Source organism: Stylophora pistillata, chromosome 5 (genome assembly GCF_964205215.1).
Source record: "Stylophora pistillata chromosome 5, jaStyPist1.2, whole genome shotgun sequence".
Lineage (NCBI taxonomy): Eukaryota > Metazoa > Cnidaria > Anthozoa > Scleractinia > Pocilloporidae > Stylophora > Stylophora pistillata.
This window is the reverse complement of record NC_142523.1, coordinates 21,550,707-21,564,119: the sequence shown is the minus strand read 5'-3', so window position 1 is coordinate 21,564,119 and position 13,413 is coordinate 21,550,707. Positions and strand designations below refer to the sequence as shown.

The 13,413-nt window shown below is 38.9% G+C and overlaps 2 pseudogenes; both read left to right on the top strand.

The window, feature by feature from the left end:
• The first annotated feature begins 8,020 nt into the window (after window positions 1–8,020).
• Window positions 8,021–9,474, top strand: LOC148730787 (melanopsin-B-like; annotated as a pseudogene).
• A 1,506-nt stretch (window positions 9,475–10,980) lies between these two features.
• On the top strand, window positions 10,981–12,683 carry LOC148730786 (uncharacterized; annotated as a pseudogene).
• The last annotated feature ends 730 nt before the right edge of the window (window positions 12,684–13,413 follow it).

The following is a 13,413-nucleotide window of genomic DNA, read 5'->3' as shown; positions in this document are numbered from 1 at the left end:
AAATTCATCAGACTGAGAAAATTTGGTAAACAGCTAGTCATATCTCCATATAACCTGCATATTATAGTTATTGCATGTATTATTGTATATTCATAGCTTTGTTTGATCCTTGATATGCAATTTCAAAAGTAAAAAATGTTCTTAAAGTTGCTAATTACGAAAAGTTGCTTCTAACATTAATTATACTGTTCTCAGTTCCTTAAAAAACTTGCAGCAAAGTCCCTCCCTAATTGGAATTTCCAATTCCCCCTATGGTGGGAGTATGGCTTTTCTCGTGCATTACACATTTTACTCTATGGCTTGAAAAAAAACACAGTTTCGGTGGCCAAATCCTATCGACAAAGTATCTGTATTAGAACAAAAGAAGTACAACGTAAGTAAGGAAATAAGCAAAAATCATACTCGTAGCTTCTCAAATCGACTACACTCTAACACTAAAATTGTTAGAATGACGCTGCCAAAAAGGAATGAAAAATCAGCTCACCTTTAAAATACCTTTGATTTGGTTTTCCTATACTCCTTCACTTATAATTCGGCTCAGAAAAAGGGCATTCCTGCGTAAAAAGTCACTGAATCCAAGTCACTGTATGTATTCGAATGTGGCGAAGCTGCAAGTTGATACCCCTTTTTTTTAGCCCGCGGGCCCGCAATGCCGTGCGATTCAAAAGGAAGTCTGGAACTCCTGATGCATGTATATGTTTGTTTTTTTTTTGTTTTTTTTTGTTTTGTTATTTGAGGATTTGTACCAAGTACTGGAGCAGAAACAATAGGACAGGGGTCCCCTACGATGTTTAAGCTCAAACAAACCCACCCATCCCACCCCAGGGGAGGACATCCATCACACAGTCATCTCGTGCGTGGGAAATTAACGTCTCCAACCCCTAACCCTGCAGGAGACGGGACCTCCAATTATTCGTCCCTATCCGAGAAGACTAGAATATCTAAACCATTTCTTGTTGTTATAGAAAGGTAACATATTCTTCTCAATTATTTTAAGACCTTGAGTGTTGGTCCGGCCGGGGCTCGAACCCTCAACCTCCCGCACAAAAGTCCAGCGCTCTATCTATTGAGCTAACCAGGAGGCGGTCAAAATGTTGCTCATTACGTGATAATATTGTTGCTTGTCGAAAGATAGGTAGCCTACCTGAGCAGGTCAAGCAAAAAGCAAATCTTTGGGACTATAACATTCAACTTTAGAAAGTCACTATGTTTAAAAACAAAATTGGGTTCACTCTTTTCACGCAATTAAGAGTGTCTCTGTAAAAGCGGTCCGGTCGCTTTTGCTTGAGGGACAGATTTCCCTCATTTCTTGTGGGTGGTAAGACATTCATGTGCCTATACTAAAACCACAATCCGTTTGATCGCATTTCTTTATTTTTCATAGTTTTACTGAAATGAAATTTTACTCGAGTGAAGGCCTGTCGTGACATTTTCAAGACTTTAATTTGAGACAACTTTGAAGGACAATTAAAAAAAACTACGGAACTCAGCTGAAAACAAATACTATAGCCATGTATATTAACTCTACCTTATCCATCGAGGCGACTTTCGTGAACATCACATTTCAATCAAAGAAACAGGAAGACTTGAATGACACCTTACCGGTTCGCTTAACTCACACACGCGAAAACCGATCAAATTCAAGGTAAACATTTGAAAAAGTGAGGCGTTCTTAACTAATCCAATTAACATAGCTAGGAAGTAGATGCCATAGAAAAAGTAACTACAGAAAAAAACTTTGCGGCCCGACCTTTGCGAAAACTTTATAACTCCGCGAACTTACCTAATTTTCGGCAATCTCCAAGTTTGACTGCCATTTTGAGGGATTTGTCAACATGAAGCGCTGCAGACACAAATCGAGCAGGTAGATCTAAAACCGTCAGAAATACATGCGAAAGCAATTTAAATTAACTTTATTTTCTATTCAAGCAGCAAATTGTGAAATTATTCGTTAAACTTACCATTTCTACATTCCCGTGCTACCATTTCTTCCAACAATTCAAACACAACAACTAGTATTCAAATTCCCCTCGTCAGTCCACCGTAAGGAATAACCTGTGCCAAAGAAACTTCGACTCACATGTGAAGTACGAATCAAATAACAGAACTGCTTCTTCTTCGCGTTAATATCATGCTGGTATTTTGATTTTCTGATCGACAAGAACGGTGTTCAGGAAGCGATCGCCATGTTTACCTCATAAACGGACCGCTGACCAACCGCTGAGGGACAACAGAACGGTGTGGGTTAGGGTGGGTGGGGGCTTATCGTCATAAGATATTGTAATATATTGTTGCCAACGCGAGATATCAGATCACGAAGTTTATGAGGTGTGGCCTAAATGACATCAAAATAACCACTGGGAAAATACATAGGACGCAAGCGTTCTCTGTTAAAAACAACACTGGTGTAGTTGGACAACAACGGTGTTTAAGGAGGCTCGGAAAGCGCCGTTGCCGTAGTGTTTGTGAAACGATGAAATGTTACAAGAAAAGAGCTTTAATCGTGTGGGTAAACTACAAACATTTTTGCAACTAGATTGTTGGGCAATACTTTAAGAGTACTTGTAATGTCATATCGGCTACCATGGCAAGACGTAAGGTCCACAAACAGACACTCATTTTCAGTTATTGTAAATTATCTGAAAAACTAAGTCGGTGACCTACCATTTTTATTTCTTTGTAGGAAAGCTCCCGAATTTCTTTAACTTCTCAGAAAGCATGAAAAAAAAACTTATCTAGCAGATTTTGAGATTTCTTCCTGTACTTGTAATTGTTGCGAACGCGATACGAGTTCGGGAGATCTAAAGGAACTCACTTTAACTTTGTATACTAAAACGATTTCAATTTCGGCGCCAAGGGAGCAATTCATGAGTGATTTATGACTACGCTCACGAGGTAAAGAATCGGTTTGTGACTTTCTCACTTAATCGAAGGGACTCGCGTCACTCCTATGAAATGGTTAAACGGAATACAGACTGCGAACAGTTTCTTATTTTTCTTAAATATAGTGAAGTCACGCGTATCTTGTGAGCATGGAGAAGCCGCGTGACTCGTGTGTCGCGTATGACACACGAGCCGCTTCACGCTCTCTGGGTTGAGCAGACAAGAAAGTTTACCACTGATGCGATACAAGAGGTTCAATGGTTATCTCGATTATCAGAACACATTTATTTACATGCTAAAGATTTGTTTATAAATCTATTAACTGATGCCGATCCTTTTTGGAACGAATGTATTTCAAAAGAAAAAAGAATACCAAGCAAAACAAAAGTTGTTTGGATCTGTAACAAAAAGCATGCTTTTGCCCAAAGACTGAGAATCGTAATGCATATTATGATACTTTATTGAATATATTCGAATGTTCCCAAAAATCTTCTGATAATCTGCCCGCACCCACCCCACACCCTCCCCCTCGCCACTGAGCCGTACTGTTTTCACTTAACGGCTGGTCAGCGGTTCATTTATAAGGTAAACATGGCAATCGCTTCGCGATCGCCGTTCTAGTCGATCAGAAAATAAAAAACTAGTGTGCTGTAGCCTCGAAGATGAAGCAGTTGTGTTATGTGATTCGTACTTCACATTCGAGTCGAAGGTTGGGTGACACAGGTTACTTCTTAACGTGGAGTCGACGAGGGGAATTTGAACACTAGTTGTTGTGTTCGAATTGTTTGAAGAAATGGTCACTTGGGAATGAAGGAATGGTAAGTTTAACAAACTTCTCCCAACGCTTCGATGATGCCTGTTATTCAATTGCGTGACAGATCAGACGAGTGATCTGTCACGCAATTGAATAAGAAGAACGTTTCATCTTGACCAATAAGAAGTCGGATCGATTCATGTACTTAGCCGCTAGTTACTTAGCAAAGGTCGCTTGTGAAAAGGAGAAAGCAGAATTTAGCACGAAACAAACTAACATGTCATAACTAGCCAAACACGTAAAGACGAGGTCAAGAGGTGAGTCACAACAGACTTTGTAAACATTTCTCGACCCATTTCTGTTACGTGTACCTCTACATTTTTCTCTGGTGCATATTTAACTTATTCCATTGTTTTTGCTTCGCTTAACAATTTAGAGGAGCTTCACATTGGAAACTTTTAACTGCAAACATGTGAAGTGTTAATTACTTCAAAATGGCGGATATTGAAGATTGATTTACTTCAGGAATGTCTTGTTGTACAAAAGATCCAAGGGAAATAAAACGGTAGAAAGTTGAAGCTATCCTTGAACATGGCTCAGGAGATTTCCTGGTCGATTTCATTGCGTACCGCGAGAATTTTTGGCACGTTTGTTTGAAGTACCAACGAATCTACTTCAGAGCAGCTGTAGGTGCACTTGTAAAAAAAAATCATGTTTTATTTTTAAGGAAAGGTGATGAGTTGGTTGTGCTGCCATACAATTGCAGAAGGATCAGACGAATAGGATTAGTGTGAAACTAAATTAAAACTTACGATGAACTGACTCGAAAGCGCTACGAATTATGACAATTTGAAAGGTTTTGTTCAAGAAAATATTGTGAACCATTTCAAGTAGATCTTTCCTACACAGGCGAGAATTTTATCAAACGGACACTGCCGTCATATGTATGGGACTAGAGCCTACCAATGGACAAAGTATGGGCGAAATTGAATTTTGAGCTGTGTCCGCGATTTCTCTGATCTTTACTGACATTTACTCTTAAATGTTCGTTAATTTTGTGAATAATTTAGCCAACTTCCAACGGTTATTTTTGAAAAGGGGGAAAGCAAGGGCTTAAGACCTATTTACATGAAATTTCTCGTATCGTAGAGGATTTCATTGTGTTGTAAAGGATATATCAGAAACTTAGGGTAAAAATGAAAGATAGTATATCATTTTACGATTTGTGACATCACCCATTATATGGAGTTTTAGCTGACATAATAGGGAGCTTAGGCAACCACGACGAAAGGGACGACGACAAAGTCAAGCAATCGTGGAGGGTCTGGAGCGAGGACGTCGTTTTTAGCGGGAAAATGAAACTTAAGCAGTGAAGTTGCTGAAGGACGACGACGTCTGAAATTTTTGTTTATTCCCGCTTCGTCAGTTTAAGAAATGACATCGTTCAGAGACCTCCAAAACCTTCTTCTCAGTCATGGATCAAATTTTCACCTATATCGGAAGTTCGAGAGTAGGTTATTCAATTCTTGAACATCAAAAGTCCAAGGAATTAATAAGTTTTAGCTTTATTTACAATAATTACGCATGATAAAAGTTTAAAATATAAATTTTACGGAAGTTATTTGAGATTTAAATTCAGTTCTAAGTGTTGCTGGTATAAATAAACCTATTTTGCCCAAGGCTTGCCTGATTTTCAACATGCTTTAGCCTGATATGTTCTACCTTTGACGCTCCTTCCTTTGGCGAGGAAACGACGCAAGTCTGTCAATTTCATCAATAGAGAGCTTAAGCACCAGACGTTCTCGAGGTCACGAATGCCTACCGGAAGTCATTAGAGGAACTATGTACATACTGCGCATGTCATGACGTTTGCGTGGTCACGTCGCAGACGCCAGAACGCCACTTTTCAGGTTGAAGGTAGGACGCCACAAAAATATGCTGTTATTTTGTTTATAGGAGATAAATTATTGACTCAAAACCATAAAAAGCTCTTCTGCTTTTCATTAAGTGATTAAAAAACGTTTTCGTAGCGCGTAAAGTGGTTTTTGCTTAATCGATAGATTAAACGGGATTCGACAATGGCAGACAATTTTCTCGCCAAGTCTGGGTGAGTTAAGTCATTTGATTTCATGTCCACTTGAATCATCAAATGCAGAACTAAGATTTTTTTAAACCGGGTTTGAGCTTATCACAAATTACTTTGAGCGATAATTTATAATTAAGACACTTAAGCGACATTTAGATACAATAACAAAGTGCAAAATGAGATAGATGATTGTCTTTCTGCATCGGTTGTATTCTGTAACTGCACATTGTATATCATATGCATCTATGCTAGGTTTTGAGCAACCGACTACAAACATAAGAATGACAAATTTCGCTGTGGTTAACGAATTTAGAAAAAGAGAAATGGTCCTCTAGGCATCCAGATCATGCACTGAAAACTTCATGCTCGCTCGTTTGTTCGCATTGTTTACACAACTATGAAGTGGTAAATTTCAAATCGCCTAATAAATTGTCGAATTATTCATTCTGCCAAGAGAGTGGGGTAAAGAAACTTATTCCCTTGCTCATTAAGGTCATATCTCTAGCATCTTTTAGCAAAGACATGTTAACACGGGTAGAAGTCCGTGTCTGAAAAACGTCGACTGCTTAACCTTCCTATTTCGCGCCAAGAACGAAGGCCTCGATCCAGTCTTACGCGGCTTCTCTGCCGTTCGTGTTGTCAAGAACATCTGGTGCTTAAGCTCTCTAATGTTAGCTAGTGATCGGCACAGATCAGTCGTCGCGCTTCACACAAGAATACTATTTTTTCCCGTGTGATTTTGTCGGAATGATTTTTATGGCTGTAAATCTAGATCTTTATCAAACATTTCGAAAATAGATTCGCAAAACCTGAGAGGTATTCAAACTCTTGTTGACACACCGATCTGAGGAATTCTTTGCTGTTTAAAGCGTCTCGACGGAAGAACATCAACACACACATTTTTTTAGTAGCAATAAACCGGCAGTTCCATACACACAGCTTTTGACCGAATGCAGAGATGTATTGCACTGCCATTTAAACCTTTTCATTCAATAAAAATGATAAAGAGGACTCTTTCATGAAATATACTCAAATAAATTTAAACCTAACGTGGTCGCTTTCACCGCTTGACTTGACATCTGTTGTGCAGAGAAAGGAAAATGAGTCAGTGGGTTTTCGAATTTTAGTTGTGTAGAAAACTAAACAGGGAGGTTTAAATCAACCGAAGAAACGAATACAAACTCCAACCGGCCATAGACTGTCAAAAAAACGACAACAAAGCCGCACCTTTTGATGAGAAAAACTGCTTTGAAGTTCAGAAGTTCACGACGACGTGAAACTGGTCCATCTGAAGTCGTCGACGATAAGACGACGACGGAATTCTTGGTTCGCGCTTGCGCAGTGAAGTTCTCGCTACTTCCGGTCGTCGTCCTCCGTTCGTCGCCGTGGTTGCTTAAGCTCCCTAATATGAAGATTCAAGGACCGTCGCGTCTTTCTTTTCCTTTCTCATTCAGAAAATGGTTATTCAATTGAGCTTGAAATTGTATGTGCATTGTAACATAAGCCATGTTAATCTGTATATGGTAAATGCTAAAAAAGTCTATGATCAAGGAAATTTTCAGATTTTTGCCGCACAATTACATATTGTTTTATTCCATCGAATTTAGAAATTAAAGTTGGAAAAGATACCATTGATATTCTTATATGTATCCCACTGGCAATTGAACTGAAATACCTTTAATACCTCTAGTACTAAAGGAAAACCAAAGAAAAAACTATATTTATTTCAAATAACAACTGCAATTAAGCAGCGTTAGGGAAATTTCCTTAAGCAATCGTTTTAACCTCTCCAGTTTCTGAGTTGCACAACAATTCGCAGCCCTTCAATGTCTTTCTCTCTTCGCATACTATGCCCGCATCCAATAACAAAACATTCTCTTGCCTACATGTAATAACCTCAAAATGTATGCCTTAACTGCCATAACGGTTATTTAGTTTACACTAACAGCAGCGTTCTTAAAGGTTACCGAATTCTGATACGTCTGCTTCAAACTTCCAGCCACTAATGTAATTATTTCATAGCGGGAACTGCGCCAACAGATGAAATCTTTGGGGATTTCAATGTAAACAATGCAACAGATGAAATCTTTGGGATTTCAATGTAGTTTTCCTACAGAGACGTTCCCATTATTTGATGTATTAACAAGTCACCGTCATAAAAGCACCACAAGGATAATCCAGAACGAATTTGATGGAATTGTAGGTCATTGTAAGAGCGGGAGAAATCAGTTACGCTATCGTTTCACTCCTTGTTGGAGTTAGTTGTACTACGCCTTAGAGTCGACCCAACACCGAAAATGGATGCTTGGTCTGCGACGAATAATTGCAGTACTACGACGAATTTCAGCGGAACTCATCGCTGTGCCCAACTGTCCAACCTGTGCCTTTGGGGCCCATGGTAAATCCACATGACGAGTTCTTCGAGTTTGCCTTTCGATGAGCAATTTACATTATCATCGTTTCCTTTGTCACTGTCTTAGCCAACGGCTTGTTACTAGTAGTTTTCTTCTTCGATCCGTCGAAGATATTCCGCACTACCACTACATATTTTCTAATCGGTCTGGCCTTTGTGGATATCTTAACAACCGCCTCGCAAGAACCCAAGTACGCCACTTGCTTCAAAGTGACGTATCTGAGACATGCTGATTCCCTAGCAAGGTGTATACCTCTTTTAAATGTGGGCCAAACGATAGCTCTCGCAGCCATGACTGCATCCTTTCTGATAGTACTTGCTTTTACCATTACACAGTACATTGTGTTGGTCTCGCCCCTAACATATGGCAGATGCGTAACAAAATCACGTGTGGTTATCTTTGTGTTGGCCATCTATGCATATTCCATATTTTCAGTCTCTTTGTCGTCATGGGCATCACCGAAGAGATCGTGCAAAAGATAGAAAACATTTTTCATCCCATCACTTTGAGTTACGTCACTATTATATTTTACGTTCTGCTGTACATCGCATTAAGGAAGAAGATGACCGCTTCTAAAAGTCTTCGAGAGGACAAGAACACACACGATAGAGGGATGGATGATAAACAAACAGGGGTGGGACGCAAGTTTACCATCGTAAATTTTCTCCAGATCGTCATCTTGTTCTTTACATCTCAACCTTTTGCCATGTTATGGATCTACCGTTTGTATTCCAACGAAAACCCTAACACTCCAAGAGTTCTGACTGTCAATCTCATGGTGGTCAATAACCCTCTTTACTTGAAATTCCTGCTCGACCCGTTTTTCTACGCATGGCGAATACCCAAATATCGACAGGCGCTCAAAGATGTGTTGCTCTGTGGCAGAGAGGAGCCAGAAACGATCTTTAGTGACCGCGTCATGGTCCAGGTTAGCAAGTCACGTGAGACAGTGGTGACGCTGGACTTTGAAAGCATTTAAGACTGAAAAATTTCCATCTAGTTTCGCAAGATTCTTGTGTAATCACGAGATCTCGGTAGCACTTCTATAGTCACGATCTCGCTGTTCTTTGAAATTCTCGGAGTGCAGAATTTGTTTTTTAAAAAAAATCTACGTATGATGCACGATCCTCGCAGTAGATAGCGCTATTTAAGCAATAGCGAAATTCAGACCTGAAAAAAATCAGGCCTGTACGGGACTCGAACCACTGACCTCTGCGGTACTAGTGCAGCGCTCTAACCAATTGAGCTAACAAGCCAACTGAGAGCAGGCCGTTAAGTTGATTCGTAATGAACCCGTGAAAGTGATAAATGAGATAGAATAAATATATGAAAATCATATATATGAAAAATATATGATTTTCATATATTTATTCTATCTCATAAAAAAAATCTGTTACATCGCAAAAAACGAACATGAAAGAGAGAACCGCAAACGTAGTGTAGAGTTCCCTGTCATAAATAGCATATTGCAATAACCTTGTAAAAGAAACGGTTGGAAGGAGGCGTTTTGTAAATAAAATTGTTCAGCATCTACCGGTTTCTTATATTTTATGCAAGGGCTTTGCGTCTCATGAATGCAGTGAGATTTCGCACAATTCCTTCGGGTGAATTTTTGGCAGTTTCAGGCCGGTTGCAGATCACCAAATGGAGTTATTTGTATTGCTTGCACTGCTGAATTATTTTACCCATATATCACCATTTATGCACATTGTTTGACTTGACTAACCTTGGCTCTAGAAATGTACAGCTGCTCTAAAAATTGAGTCAGTATGTCAACGCAGATAAACAGACAGTTTTTAATTTAATCATGCCAGGCTCTAGATAGCCGAAAGAAAGCGAAAAACCGACAAATTGAACCGCTTTGTCGGCACCTACTGAACGATATATTCCCTGACTTAATTTTCCACTCGCATAACCAAGGCTCTATTTAGTATACTTTCAAAGATAAAGTTGCTACCGAGAAATTGTCTTAGCACTGACGAACGGACTGAAAATACTTTTAATGACAGTGAAACATCACTAAGTTATTTCCTTGAATAATAGTCAGCAGTTATCCACTTGAATGATAGAGCATGAATCCTTCTGAAAACAATTTGCTCTTCGTATTTTTTTTTTTTTGTTCAGTTCTTAATGTTCAAATTCAGTTTCGCCTCCTAGATGTTTTTTTATTAAGTTTTTACTCCTACAGTGTATTGGTTAAGCTGTAGGTAGCAATATTTGCTACCTACAGCTTAACCAATAACCTACAGCTTATTTCCAGATGGAAACTGAAATTCCCTCCTATGCTGAGTAATATATTCGTCTTTCATCCCAACATGTGTGGATCTCCACTGGAATATTGAAACTTTTCCAAAAGCCACATATTTGGCGCAGTCACAAAATTAATTAAACAAACTTATCACATCGAATGATCAAGAACTTCAGCTTGATAACTATGTCTAACTTCTTGATAAATAGCGATTCGGCGTCAAATTTCCATGATAAAAGAAAAATTGGATCATTAAATTTTAATACGGCTCAGAGTTAGTGAACTAATAGAAAAAGTGTTTTCATGCCGATACTGAATTAACCGACTACTGGGAACAACTATTCAGGAGAACAAATTAGAAGAAAGTTCAAAACAATGAAGTAACAATGTATATGGAAGGTCTTAGGGTTGATTCAGTTTGAAGGTAAATTTTTCCCTTGTTTAATTAACAGTAGTATAATTACAAGAATTGCAATTCTCTCTTTCTGTAAAATCACAAACTAAAGAATCTGACCCTCGCCACTGCTTTTGTTCTGCACACTGAAGTTTCGTCATTTTTAACATGAACTTAACTTGTGGTAATTCATTGCTCGACATGAGCGTTGATTCTTTCAGAGAGCTACAAAGGAGCCGAAAACCCTACAAGTTTCCGCTTTGCTCTGAGGCAGCTGACCCTTATTCAACCTCGCAAGAAGGAAAGATGCATGTTGAGGATTTCTACAAGGCGGCTTTCGGTTCGTCCATCTTTATCATCATAGTTTCGCCCATAACAAACCTGGGCAATAATTTGCTTCTTGCAACTTTATTCATAGATCCACTCAAGATTTTCCGCAACCCAACCACCTACTTTCTCATCGGTTTGGCCATTGTAGATCTCCTGACAGCACTGGTACAAGAGCCAATCTATGCCACCTGTTTTATTCTGATGTACTTTCAGCATCCCTTGTGGAGGAAATGTCAACCTTGGATGAAATTTGCAGCTCATTTCTCAGCATTTCCAGTCTCATTATCAGCATCCATCGTTTTTGCCTTCACATTAACGCAGTTTAACATAGTTACATCGCCTTTGAAGTACGGCCGTATGATTACAAAAGAAGAAAGGCCATATACCTTTATCATACGCTCATCTGTTGTTTACCTCTGATGGGTGTTCCGCAGAAGACTACAGATGCCATCGATTTATTTTTTCATAGCTGCGCTGTTGTAGTCGTCACCATCGTGGTCTACATTATTCTTCATTACACCATGAAAAAGAAAATGGCTGCAGGACGCTGACTCAAAAACGAAAGCTCATCGGCTTCTCGCGAAGAAGGAAGACACATGAAGGTGCAGCGTAGTTTCGTCCCTTTGAGCGTTGTCCTTCTTATAATCATGATCGCGTTTTTCGTTCCTACGGTGATACTCTTGAAATTGAGCTTTTTCCTTGTTGACTTATTCACTGCACAGTATGGATTAAAGGTTCTCATAGCAAATTTGATGACCGACAACCTGCTTTACCTCAAATTCCTGTTAGATCCGATTGTTTACGCGTGGCGAATGTCCAAATAACAGGTACTTTTCTCTGAAAAGCACTGTTTATCGTAATAAAGATAAATAGTCCAGAAGAAATGAAAGCGAAACAAAAATCCCCGATGCCAGAAGTCTGGGAGGTGAGCTGGCAAGTGCGGAACTAAACAGGTCAGCGATAACTTTACTTAGCTTCAAAAATGTCAGCATAGATTGAGGATAGACCCTCTCTCTCATTTCAGGGCACATTAGGGACCTAACCGACGAATCAGCCGTATTCAGGGGATAGAATGGAACTCATCACAGCCTAGAAATTCACCTTGAGTCCAACTTAGTGCTCCCCCGACCGAAAATTTACAATATACTGGACTTCATAAGACTGTGAGGAATTAAGTGGAGCAACCTTCCTTAAGAGTATCATGCTTGTAATGCACCAGTAAGTGTGGTTTTAGTAATCAAGCAGTTTGAGACCGAGTTTATATTCATGACTTAGAGTTTAGGAAATGGTGAAAGGTATCCATTGAACAGCCTATGTACAACTTGACCATGAATACACTCCCAACCTGAATTTTATATAAATGCGACCATGATATGTTTAGATTGAGGTGCCAAAAGTTAACACAAATATCCTTAGACTTGCAATATATTTACATTTAGGGCCCTATTTAGATAACAAATGATGGGTTTGCACCAGTTTTTTGCGCCTTTACCCTTCAGAATGAAACCCCTGGTTTTTCTTTGACCACAGAAGCATTTTAGCACTGCTATGTTTGAATTGAAGTTTTACTGATTATGAACAATCACTTACTTGAGTGCAATAATTTATAATACGATGATTTAAAAATACAAAAACGAATCAATGTATGGAAAATGAAATGATTACATTCTAAATTTATATTTCTATTTGTCGTTGCTGTTCATAAAATGTTCAGTGGTACTTTGTAACTTTGTAATCCGCAGCACACGGCCTCATAGACAGCTTATCGAGTGTTAACAATAACAGCTCCATTCCAGCTCCAGGGATACGCTTAACAAAATATATGAGTTTATAGTTACATCATATCATATTCACAAATATCAGTATCAGCATGACCACGAATAAGGAGGTTAATAACGGAACATTCTAGAATACTAATCTACTCAAAATACATGTTTTAAAATTGTTAAGGAGTTGTGATATCAACAATAGCAATGCTTTCCGCAACTTTCCCACACAGTTAGGGCGTTTCCTGCTATTTAGCATCATATGACTGCCAAAATAGACAAAAATAAATATGTTTAACAGTTTTATTATTTTGAAAATATGTTTGTGTACGCTATTAAAAATGGAGTACGTTTCAGCAGGGCATAGGTTAAAAAAAAATTGTTGCTAGAGATCATAATCGCGAGATTATTTCCACGCCTCTAAAGGCACAGAAAATGAAATTGCCTTTTGGATATATGAAGGATGTTGAGCTTGACTCATCCCTGAAGGCTAATTATCTTTAGCTCTCATTATGAAACATCAGCATGGGTGTGGGTC